The 10,598-nt window shown below is 45.4% G+C and overlaps 1 long non-coding RNA gene across 1 annotated transcript; it reads right to left on the reverse strand.

The window, feature by feature from the left end:
• Nucleotides 1–1,682: 1,682 nt before the first annotated feature.
• LOC131835229 (uncharacterized) lies at nucleotides 1,683–5,327 on the reverse strand. The gene is made up of 3 exons (XR_009355112.1): nucleotides 5,238–5,327; nucleotides 2,903–3,196; nucleotides 1,683–1,973 (listed from the first exon to the last, which is right to left on the reverse strand). It is a non-coding gene; the product is annotated as an uncharacterized LOC131835229 (long non-coding RNA).
• Nucleotides 5,328–10,598: the final 5,271 nt, after the last annotated feature.

Consider the following 10,598-nt stretch of genomic DNA (forward strand, 5'->3'; position numbering starts at 1 on the left):
TCCTTGATGCTTTCTCAGGGAGTAGGCAATTCTCTCCAGCCAGCAGCAACTAGAATGTGCTCTGGAATCCATCTGGATTCACCTGGGAACATAAGATGAGGTAGTCAGGGGCACTGACCTGAGTCCCGGAGCAGTGCGGTCCTGCTAATCTGATGCCATCCACTGAAGCCATTGAGAGTGAGATATTATGGCAGCAGAATCCGGCTTTAGGCTGTCATTGCAGAGAATCATCCTAGCTTGATGATCACCACTGATACCCAGTGTGCATATTCCCATAAATGATTAACTACACTAGAGCCCTGGAGCCTCGAGTCCATGGTGTACCGTGAAAAGGAAACTTTGCATGTAGACTTTCCTAGCCATCCGTCGGAGGGAGGTGGGTGTCCCCACTGAAGCCTGACTGTGACCCTTCTTGGCCTCATTTCTGAAACGCAGAGCTGGAAGACCCTGCTGACCTCTGAGCTGCCCCCCCGGAATGCTGCAGAGGTGAACAGGTGACTGATGGCAAAGAACTGGTCATCTCCGAGTGAAAGGAACCAATAAATCTAACACCCTCATTCTGCCTGTTTCCAGATTTTCCTTTCAGGGAATATTTACTCAATGTCTACAGCAGGCTGTCCTAGCTCTAGTAATGCACTTTTTGTGGGGGGGGTATCCTAGGTTAAAAGCAGAGCTTAACTCAGGATCCAGACTGATTGGATGTTAATCCTAGCGCTCTAATTGTTAGCTCTAATTGCTAACGGTGACCTTGGGTAAGTAACTTTCCTTCTCTGTGCCTCATTCGTTAATACTGACTAATAGTACCTAACTCATAAGGTTATAATAAAGAACAAATGAGTTAATGTATATAAATGGCTTAAAGTTGTGCCAAGCACATACTTAGTGCCCAATAAATTTTCACTGTGAAGATGATGATTACGTTGCACTCTCACAAAATGAGCCTAACAGAAGCTTATTTAATTTGTTTGGCATCTAAACTCTAACGTAGCTTTTCCCTAACTTGCCTGATGATTTTTTTAAGCCAAGGCACTTGTTAAAAATAGAGACTCTGGGCCCCTGACCTAGAGGTTCTGATTCAGCATGTCCTGGATAGAGCCCAGGAGCTGTATGGCTAACATGTGGCCCAGACAATCCTCATGAGTTTAGGGACCTGCTGCTTATTGGGACTAAGAGGAGCACCTGGCCTATCTTGTGCTTCTCCCTCCTCACTCTGCCAGCTGATCTGAAATGCCAGGGAGGGGAAGTTGCTGGAATTTGGAGGTTTGGGAAAGCTCACATTGTGTTCCCTATCCCATTTCCTCAGGAGAGGCTCCCTAGAGGAAGCAGGGGCAAAGTGGGAAGGGAGGGTTTCCAGAAGGACCAGAACAAAGGGAGTGTACTGGGCTCTTAGACAAGAAAGGGGGTGAACTGTTGCAGGATGGGGACAGCAGGAGAGGAGGTAGCCATGGAAGGGTGGGCCAGGGTGCCTGAAGGTCACACACATGGACTGAGCCTGGCACTTCATGGAGAATCACACACATTCAGAGTCCCAGGCTGGACGACCCCTGGGTGGTCCCTCTAGGCATCTGCCCTTTCTTATACCACCATTTTATGCTTTGGATAAAATCTTGTGGTTCTACAGGTCCATTTTCCCAGAAATTCTGACCCAATTATTGAATCATGTATTCATTTATTCAACCACAACTCCTGGGTTCTTGTCCAGCACTGAGAACAGAGTTGTGTATGCACATGTGTGACAGATAGTCCTCTCCATGGAGAAGCTTGGTGTCCAGAGGCAGGACATGTGAACAGATGTTAACAATGCAAAGGGACAAACATGTCCTTGGTGTGCAAGAAGGGTGGTGGGAACTACAAGGAGGAAAGGAACTCTCCTGGAGAGGGGTTGTTGCAATCTTGGAAGACTTCTCAAAGGAGTTGAGCCAGGTCTTGAAGGCAGAGAGTGCAATCAGACTGTCAGACCAAGATAAGGCCCTCTAACAAAAACAAAACCAACAAAAATAAAAACAAAACTAGTCAGAAGAAAGACACCCAGGTGTTAGAGGGCACAGGGGTGGTTGGAATGAAAAGACTGGGCCCGGGACTGGGCCTGGGGGGCTGGGCAGGCAGGTGGGTCTGCCTCCCAAAGTTCCCTGACTTTTCACCTGTAGATGATAGGAAGCATCATAGGACTTGGTGAACTGGTTTCATTAACCAAAAGAAGAGCTAAAGAGGGCATGGGATCAGGACAAACAGCCTAAATTTGGATGGAGACATGAGTTTGTGTCACCAGTAGGACCTCTACAGGGAGATGTCCAGGAGGCTATTGGATAGAAGAGTCTGGGGCCCCACAGAAAGTCCAAGACTAGATGTACGTACGCATTGGAGAGTCATTACCATAAAGGTGAGAGTTGATGCTGGGGCAGAAAAGGGAATACCACCCTCCTTCTCAGGGACAGCATGCTGAGAAGAGAGAGATCCTTGCCTTCCCTGAGAAATCCAACCCCTCGCTCATCCAGGAGCAGAAGGCCATGCTCACTGTAACTGCACCTTCTGAGCAAACCTGCTTCTTCCACCACCAAATTCGGGCCCAGTCTCTGCCTGAGGCCAGCTAAGGTCCTGGTGTTATCTGCAGGACAAGTCTTCTCTGGTGAAGGGAGTATGGTTTCATGGTGGTCAGTTTTTAACTTCCTGAAACAATCTTCAAAGCTTAGGAAAAAGCAGGGACCTATTTCTGCTCTCAGATCTCTACAAACGAAAGGGTAGGGTTAGAGCTATTATCCCCGGAGTGAGCTGGGCAGGGTACTCTGAGATGGACTTTTGCTCCCCTGCCCCAAGATTTCCCTCACCCACCTGTCTGGAAGCTTTAAGCGCCCCCCTCTATATCCCATGTGTAATCCTCCAGAAGTGGGTAAGACTGAGTTACCTTGGGTTGGTTAAGTCGGCCAGTGTTTCTTGGTGCTCCAGCTCTCTACTCCTTCCATGCTCCTCGGACTTTCCATCTGTCACCTCTATTTAGGGAACTGCCACATTTGCTGGGTGATCAAACCTCTTAGCTGTGTCGGGTATTTCCGATTGCCAGTGGGACATTTATGGCTAAGAGATAGTGTATCTTTGTTGTGAAGAACAAGAGCTCTGGGTCGGAGTTCGGAATCCAGCTCTACTTCTTACTACCTATGCGACCTTAACTTTTCTGTGAACTTTGCCTCCATTCCTTTATCTGTAAAATGGGAATAGGAAAGCACCAAATTCAGAGAGTTATGGTGGAGAGAAAATGAACTCATCTGCCTTGGTCTGTACACCAATGCCTGGGGCGCACTATGCATAATAAAAGTTGCTATAATTCCCATCTACTTTCAGAAGTCCTGCTCTCATTTCAAGCTCAAGTGCCAAAACAAAGACCCGAGTCTGTGGGGCTGGCCTGATCCCGCCATTAAGAAGCTCTGCAAGCTTATTTAGCAGATAAGGAAATGAAGCCCAGGCTGGTGACGTAACTTGCTCAAGGTCACACGGCAAAGCCAAAGAGAAAGCTGGGGCTCAGGACTCCTGGTCACTTGTCATGTGCCTCCTTACACCAGCTTGGCTGCCCCACAGGAAGTTTCAGGCACCTACAGAGCCCTTGAAGAACAGTACCAAAATCAGTAGACTCAGTACCCAGATTATCTGGGCCACTTATTAAAAATGGGGATTCCTGGGGACCCCTATAGGATTCTGATTCAATAAGTCTAGGGTGGAGTCCTAAATTAACACTTTAACAAGCCTACCTCTGCCCCTCCCCGCAACCAAGTGATTCTGATTCAGGTAGGCTTTGAAAATTGCCTCTCAGGAGTCAGTCTCCCCAGGAATCCATCAAAATCCTAGAGGAAAACATAGGCAGTAACCTCTTTGATATCAGCCACAGCAACTTCTTTCAAGACACATCTCCAAAGGCAAAGGAAACAAAAGTGAAAATGAACTTTTGGGACTTCATCTAGTTAAAAAGCTTCTGCACAGTAAAGGAAATAGTCAACAAAACAAAGAGGCAACCCACGGATTGGGAGAAGATATTCGCAAATGACACTACAGACAAAGGGATGATATCCAAGATCTATAAAGAACTTCTCAAACTGAATACCCAAAAGAACAGATAATTATGTCAAAAAATGGGCAGAAGACATGAACAGACATCCAATGAAGACATACAACTGGCTAGCAGACTCATTCATCATCATTAACCTTCAGGGAGATTCAAATCAAAACCACACTGAGATACCACCTTACACCAGTTAGAATGGCAAAGATAGGCAAGGCAGGAAACAACAAATGTTGGAGAGGTTGTGGAGAAAGGGGAACCCTTTTACACTATTGGTGGGAGTGCAAGTTGGTGTAGCCACTTTGGAAAATAGTGTGGAGATTCCTCAAGAAATTAAAAATAGAGCTTCCCTATGACCCTGCAATTGCACTAGGTATTTACCCCAAAGATACAGATGTAGTGACAAGAAGGGCCATATGTACCCCAATGTTCATAGCCGCAATGTCCACAATAACCAAATTGTGGATAGAGCTGAGATGCCCTTCAACAGACAAATGGATAAAGAAGATATGGTCCATATATACAATGCCATATTACTCACCCATCAGAAACAATGAATACCCAACTTTTGCATCAACATGAATGGGACTGGAGGAGATTATGCTGAGTGAAATAAGTCAAGCAGAGAGAGTCAATTATCACATGGTTTCACTTACTTGAGGAACATAAGGAATAACATGGAGGACAGTAGGAGAAGGAAAGGAAAAGTGAATTGGGAGAAATCAGAGGGGGAGATGAACCACGAGAGACTGTGGACTCTGAGAAACAAACTGAGGGTTTTAGAGGGGAGAGTGGAGGGGGATGGTTGAGCCTACTGATGGGTTTTAAGGAGGGCACATATTGCATGGAGAACTGGGTGTTGTACATAAACAAAGAATCTTGGAACACTGCATCAAAAGCTAAAAATGTATTTTATGTTGATGAACATGACACAATTTTAAAAAATTTCAGTAGAAAAAAAATAATTAAAAAAAAAAAAAAAAGAAGAAGAAGAAGAAGAAGAAGAAGAAAAAGAAGCCAGTCTCCATCCTGTGCCTCCACATAAAGATGAAATCCTGAGCAGGACCGGTGAAGCCCTCTGGCCAGAGTGGGACTGCTCTTTCGGGGAAACACCCATGCTGATGCTGTCCCTGGCCATGGCTGCGGTCCCTTAGTGGTATCTCAGGAATTCGGTCACATTCTTTCCTACCCTCATCCTGAAAAGGAATGCCGCTCTTTCAGACAAAGATGCACCTGTACCCCTACAAAATCAGCAGGACATTTGACACCAGGATTATCATTCCACTGGGCATTGTTTACTGCAATAGGAACTTTGGAAGCTAGAGGGATTATGGGTAATGTTCCTCATAGCAACGGCCTCCTCCGGGGGTGACCTCATCAGAGCCCTGTGCGTGTTCACACTGCCTCAGAAGTTTTCTATCCTTCCCTTCCTCCAAAGGCGACTCTGAGGCCCTGTGTCTCCGCCTCTCCCTAATCCCCATTCTCAGATCCCTGCCCCCCCCCCCCCCCCCCCCCCCCGCCTCCCCGCCAGAAGGGGGTCATCAAAGCGGAGCAACCTGTTTGAAGAAAGAACAATATCTGGAGAGCGATGTGTAGAGACAGTAGCAAGAAACACAGTTTTTTACTAAGCCTTTTACTAAGCAGTAAAGGGCTGTGGCAGCAGATGACTGTGTGTAGGGAAAAGGGAAGGGTTCCTGGAAAATAGTTAAGGGGTCAGATCTGAGATATCGTTAAAAAAAGAAAAAAAAAAAAAAAAGTTGACAGCCATCCAGCGTCAGGGAGGATTTCATTTTGGAGAGTTTTAAGAGTTTTGTTTACTTCTCAGCCTTTGACTTTCTCTCCCTCTGAACTTGTCCCGGGGCCTGTGCTCATTCATTTCCATTTCTGAAATTATCACTAGGACACAGAGATAACAGAGTCTGCTGATCAGAGTACTGCTGTGGGGACTAAGAAATCCCGTGATAACCTCCTTCAGCAAACTGCCCCTGGCCTTTGTCGGCCTGTAGCCTGCAGTGGGGGATGGGGAGCAGCGCATAAACTCCACATCACACAGGACAGGTTCTAATATCGAATCTGCTGGTTACCAGCTGTCAGGCCTTACACAGGTTTGCTTAACTCAGAGTCTCAGTTTTCCTATCTGTAAAATGGGGATACTCATATTGAATTGGCAAGACTTTGTGCTGATCTAAAGACATAGTGAAAGTGATTATGCCATTATTGAAACAAGGAAAAGAAAAGGAATCATTTTCAAGCTAGAAGAGAAGGAGATAAGGCATATTTGACCAATCTAATACAAAGCAGTAAAGCAGGAAAAAAAAAATAGAAAGATTACATATAATCAGAAAACAAAGTAGTGTAAGTCAGTTAAATATGACAGTAATCACGACAAATATAAACAGATCTATATATAGATCTTTATATATACATATATATACATACATATAAACAGATCTTTATAAGCAAATATAAAACTCATCTATAGGACAAATTTTCAAATTGGATTTATTTTTTCCATTCATTAACTCATTCAAGAAATAATTACTGAGTACTTACTATGTTCTAGGCACTCATCTAGGGCTTGGAATCCAGCTAAAAGCTATTCACAAAAGACACATTGAAAACCCAAGACAGGGACACCTGGGTGGCTCAGTTGGTTAAGCAGCTGCCTTCGGCTCAGGTCATGATCCCAGCGTCCTGGGATCGAGTCCCGAGTCGGGCTCCTTGCTCGGCAGGGAGCCTGCTTCTCCCTCTGCCTCTGCCTGCCATTCTGTCTGCCTGTGCTCGCTCTCTCCCCCCCCCTCTGATAAATAAATAAAATCTTTAAAAAAAAAAAGAAAACCCAAGACAGAAAAAGGTCGAAAGCAAAAGATTAAAACAAAATATACCAGATAAGTATTCACTAAAAGCCAATTTAGCAATATTAATTTGAAACAAAGTAGGCCTTAAGACCAAAAGTTGGCAATAAAGAAATTCTTGACAAAGGTAACAGTTCACCAAGAAGTAGAGCAATCCAGAACCTATATGCATATTACAACATAGCCTCAAAATACATAAAGCAAAACCCTACAACATTATAAAGAGATATGGACAAGCCACAATCATAGTGGTAGATTTTAATAACTCCTCCCGGAAAGTGTTCAAACAGACAAAAATAATTGCGAAGGATACAGAAGATTTGAACAGTTATTTATGGACCCTTGTGTCTCATAAATAGCTTTTCAAGTACATACTTACAGGAGTCGGTCACATACCCTAGGCCACAAAGGAACTATCAAAGGGCACCAGAGAACTGATATTATACAGGTCACATTCTCTGATTTATTTATATTTATTTATTATTATTTTTTTAAAGATTGTATTTATCCATTTGACAGACAGAGATCACAAGTAGGCAGAGAGGCAGGCAGAGAGAGCAGGGAAGCAGACTGCCTGCTGAGTAGAGAGCCCAATGCCGGACTCAATCCCAGGGCCCTGGGACTACAACCTGAGCCGAAGGTGGAGGCCTTAACCCACTGAGCCACCCAGGTGCCCCTGATTTATTTATATTTAGTGCAGTAAAATTATAAGTCAGAAACCAAACCATTTCCACACAAAATTTCTAAATATACTTTGAAATAATTAATGGGTCAAAGAAAGAATACTCGTGGAATTATAGAAGATTTTGTAACTGAATGATGATAAATCACGGTATCACATGGCGCATCACAAATATGGTTCCCAGGGGCGCCTGGGTGGCTCAGTGGGTTAAGCCGCTGCCTTCGGCTCAGGTCATGATCTCAGGGTCCTGGGATCAAGTCCCGCATCGGGCTCTCTGCTCAGCAGGGAGCCTGCTTCCTTCTCTCTCTCTCTCTCTGCCTGCCTCTCAGTGTACTTGTAATTTCTCTCTGTCAAATAAATAAATAAAATCTTTAAAAAAAACAAAACAAAACAAAAAAAACAAATATGGTTCCTGCCCCAGGGACATCTTCCTAGCTCAGGGGCATTTCAAGAGAGTGGGCTTAAAGTGGCAGACAGGTGCTCTGGAATAGGGCAGGTGGACAGAAGGAGCAGTACTGTCGTGCTGGACAAGATTATTTCTCAATACTTTTTATTTCTTCCTGCTTTGGCTTATGTTGTTGTCTCTGTCTGGAATGCCCTCCCCTCCTCCTACTTACCCTCTGATCCACCTCCCCATCCCAAACCTCGTGTTTTTCGTGAAACTTTTTTTTGAACTTGAAGACCCGGTTCAGTGATCGTTGTTAGGTGTCACTGACTTAGCTTATCCTCAGCTCCTAAAGCACTTCTTTTTCAAAGCACTAGTTATCTGTGTGCATGTTTTTCCTGTAGTCTCTGTAAACTCCAGAGAGCGAGCAAGGGCTGCAGCCTGGTCACCTTCTCCTGGGCAGAGCCACGCTCCGCGGGGGCTCAGTAAGCCTTTGTGGCGAGCCCCTTAGGATCTTCATCTCTACCCTATGTCTTTAATTAGCTGGGACATTTTGGACCGTGGCCTGCCTGCCACAGCCAGAGGGAAGACCTCCACCCTGGCTTCCAGAGGTGTTCTGCAAAAGATCCCACACTTTCCGTGAGAGAGAGAGCCAGAGAGCCACAATCCTACCAGTGAATAACCCTCACAGCTAAAATGCAACACCACCCCGAAAGAGAACACTTGAAATCAGAGCCCAGGATGTTTAGCAGATTTCAGATTCTGATTTGTCCCCAGGAAGTCTGTAAATTTGGACATTTGGCCTGAAATGGGGGCTTCCTACTTTTGCACAAAGAAGTAAGGTTTCACTATGGGCAAGGGAACACCTCCTTGAGGACTGTCATCTATCTTCCCAGGGAGCCATCTGCCTGATCTGAACTGAGTCTGAAAATGCAAATTCCTTCTTGGGGAATGAGTGTGGCAGCTGGTGTTGCAACATCACTCAGAATAATTTGAGAGCAATTCTTTTATTATTACTATCATCATCATTACCATTATTTCAACCTAGCAATTAGGTTAATATGATTTAGTCAGCATTTTCGGCAAATTGCTATGACGTGAAGGAGTGTGTATGTGCACGTGTGCGTGTGCACGGTGTGTGCATATGCTCGTGTGTGTGTGTGTTTGTGTGTGTGTGTTTGGGATTACTCTCCAGTTTTAGGGGTTAATGCTTTAAGCACAGATATGTGCCTCAGGCTGAAACCTGATGAGGGGGAGGGAGCCATGGAGAAGGAAGGGCTCCTAGCCATACTTTTTCTTATTAATATGAAGGTAACCAACATGACTGCCTAATAAAATATAATCTTTATTTTATAACCTGGTCTGTGAGGCCTCAGTAGACCACACGTGTACCCATCAGCATCTCAGCACCCCCTGTACATTCTGGCATTCTCCACGGCTGAGCACTGTGGCAACCCCAAAGAAGACCCAGATGAACTTGATTTAAGCAAATGGAAGCCGCACTTGTAGTTTTTATCCCTCAGGAACCATTGCTTGATTTATGACCACATCCCCAATTACCCAGTGTTTTACCATACCTGGTAAGGCAGGGAGGGCATGAATAGCATTAGATCCCTTCCATGGAGAGCCAGGGAGCATCACTGAAAGTGGGAGTGTTAGAATCAGGATGCACACCTGAGTGTGCATCCTAGCTGTGTGACCTTGCAGAAGTTGCTTAACCTCTCTGTTTGCTCACCCACAAAATGGGCGCTATAACCCTCTCCCCTAGTTGGGCAGTTATGAGTGTTCAACAGGATAAAGTTCCCATGTCCCTGTATGCACATGCATTTAGGCACCCAGTAAAGAGTAGCTATTGTGTTGTGATGGTCATTCTGTCCTCCTTAATGCACGTCATTTTGTTTCCTAACTCCCACTGTGTCTGGCTCAGTGCCTGCCCCAGGGCCCCCATGGTGCTTGCTGGCCAGGGCCTTACAGAACCTACACAGTGGAAGGGACTGTCTTAAAGACATCCAGGAGGAGGCACCCCACCCCTGGGGAAACTCTCTCCTCTCTCCCCCTGGCCCTGGGCAGTAATTTGAGATGTCAGGCTGGATGTTTCTTTTAGAGGACAATGACATGTTTTCAGGCACTGCTGGGAAGCAGCATCAAGAGTCCCTCTCCTGGGGGTTCCCTGTCTGTCTGTAGGGGTCCTCAGTAGGCACTCACATGACAGGCTTCTATGCCCCATTATGCCTCACCTTTTTAGAGACTGTGGCTCGAACTGAAAGACGTGGGACCATCACTGCAATGGCAATGTCCCTGTCCATAGAGTGAACATAAAAAATACATAAATAGGGATGCCTGGGTGGCTCAGTAGCTGGGCGTCTGCCTTCAGCTCAGGTCATGATCCCAGGGTCCTGGGATCGAGACCCGCATTGGGCTCCCTGCTCAGCGGGAAGCCTGCTTCTCCCTCTCCCACTCCCCCTGCTTGTGCTCACTCTCTCGCTGTGTCTCTCTCTGTCAAATAAATGAATAAAATCTTTTTTAAAAAAAAGATACATAAATAATCTTGTTGATAGTTTAACCTCCCCCATTTTTAAGCTTACTTTTTAAAATTTGGAAATAATACAGAGATAGAAAATAGAGGGG

Source organism: Mustela lutreola, chromosome 7 (assembly GCF_030435805.1).
Source record: "Mustela lutreola isolate mMusLut2 chromosome 7, mMusLut2.pri, whole genome shotgun sequence".
NCBI classification, from domain to species: domain Eukaryota; kingdom Metazoa; phylum Chordata; class Mammalia; order Carnivora; family Mustelidae; genus Mustela; species Mustela lutreola.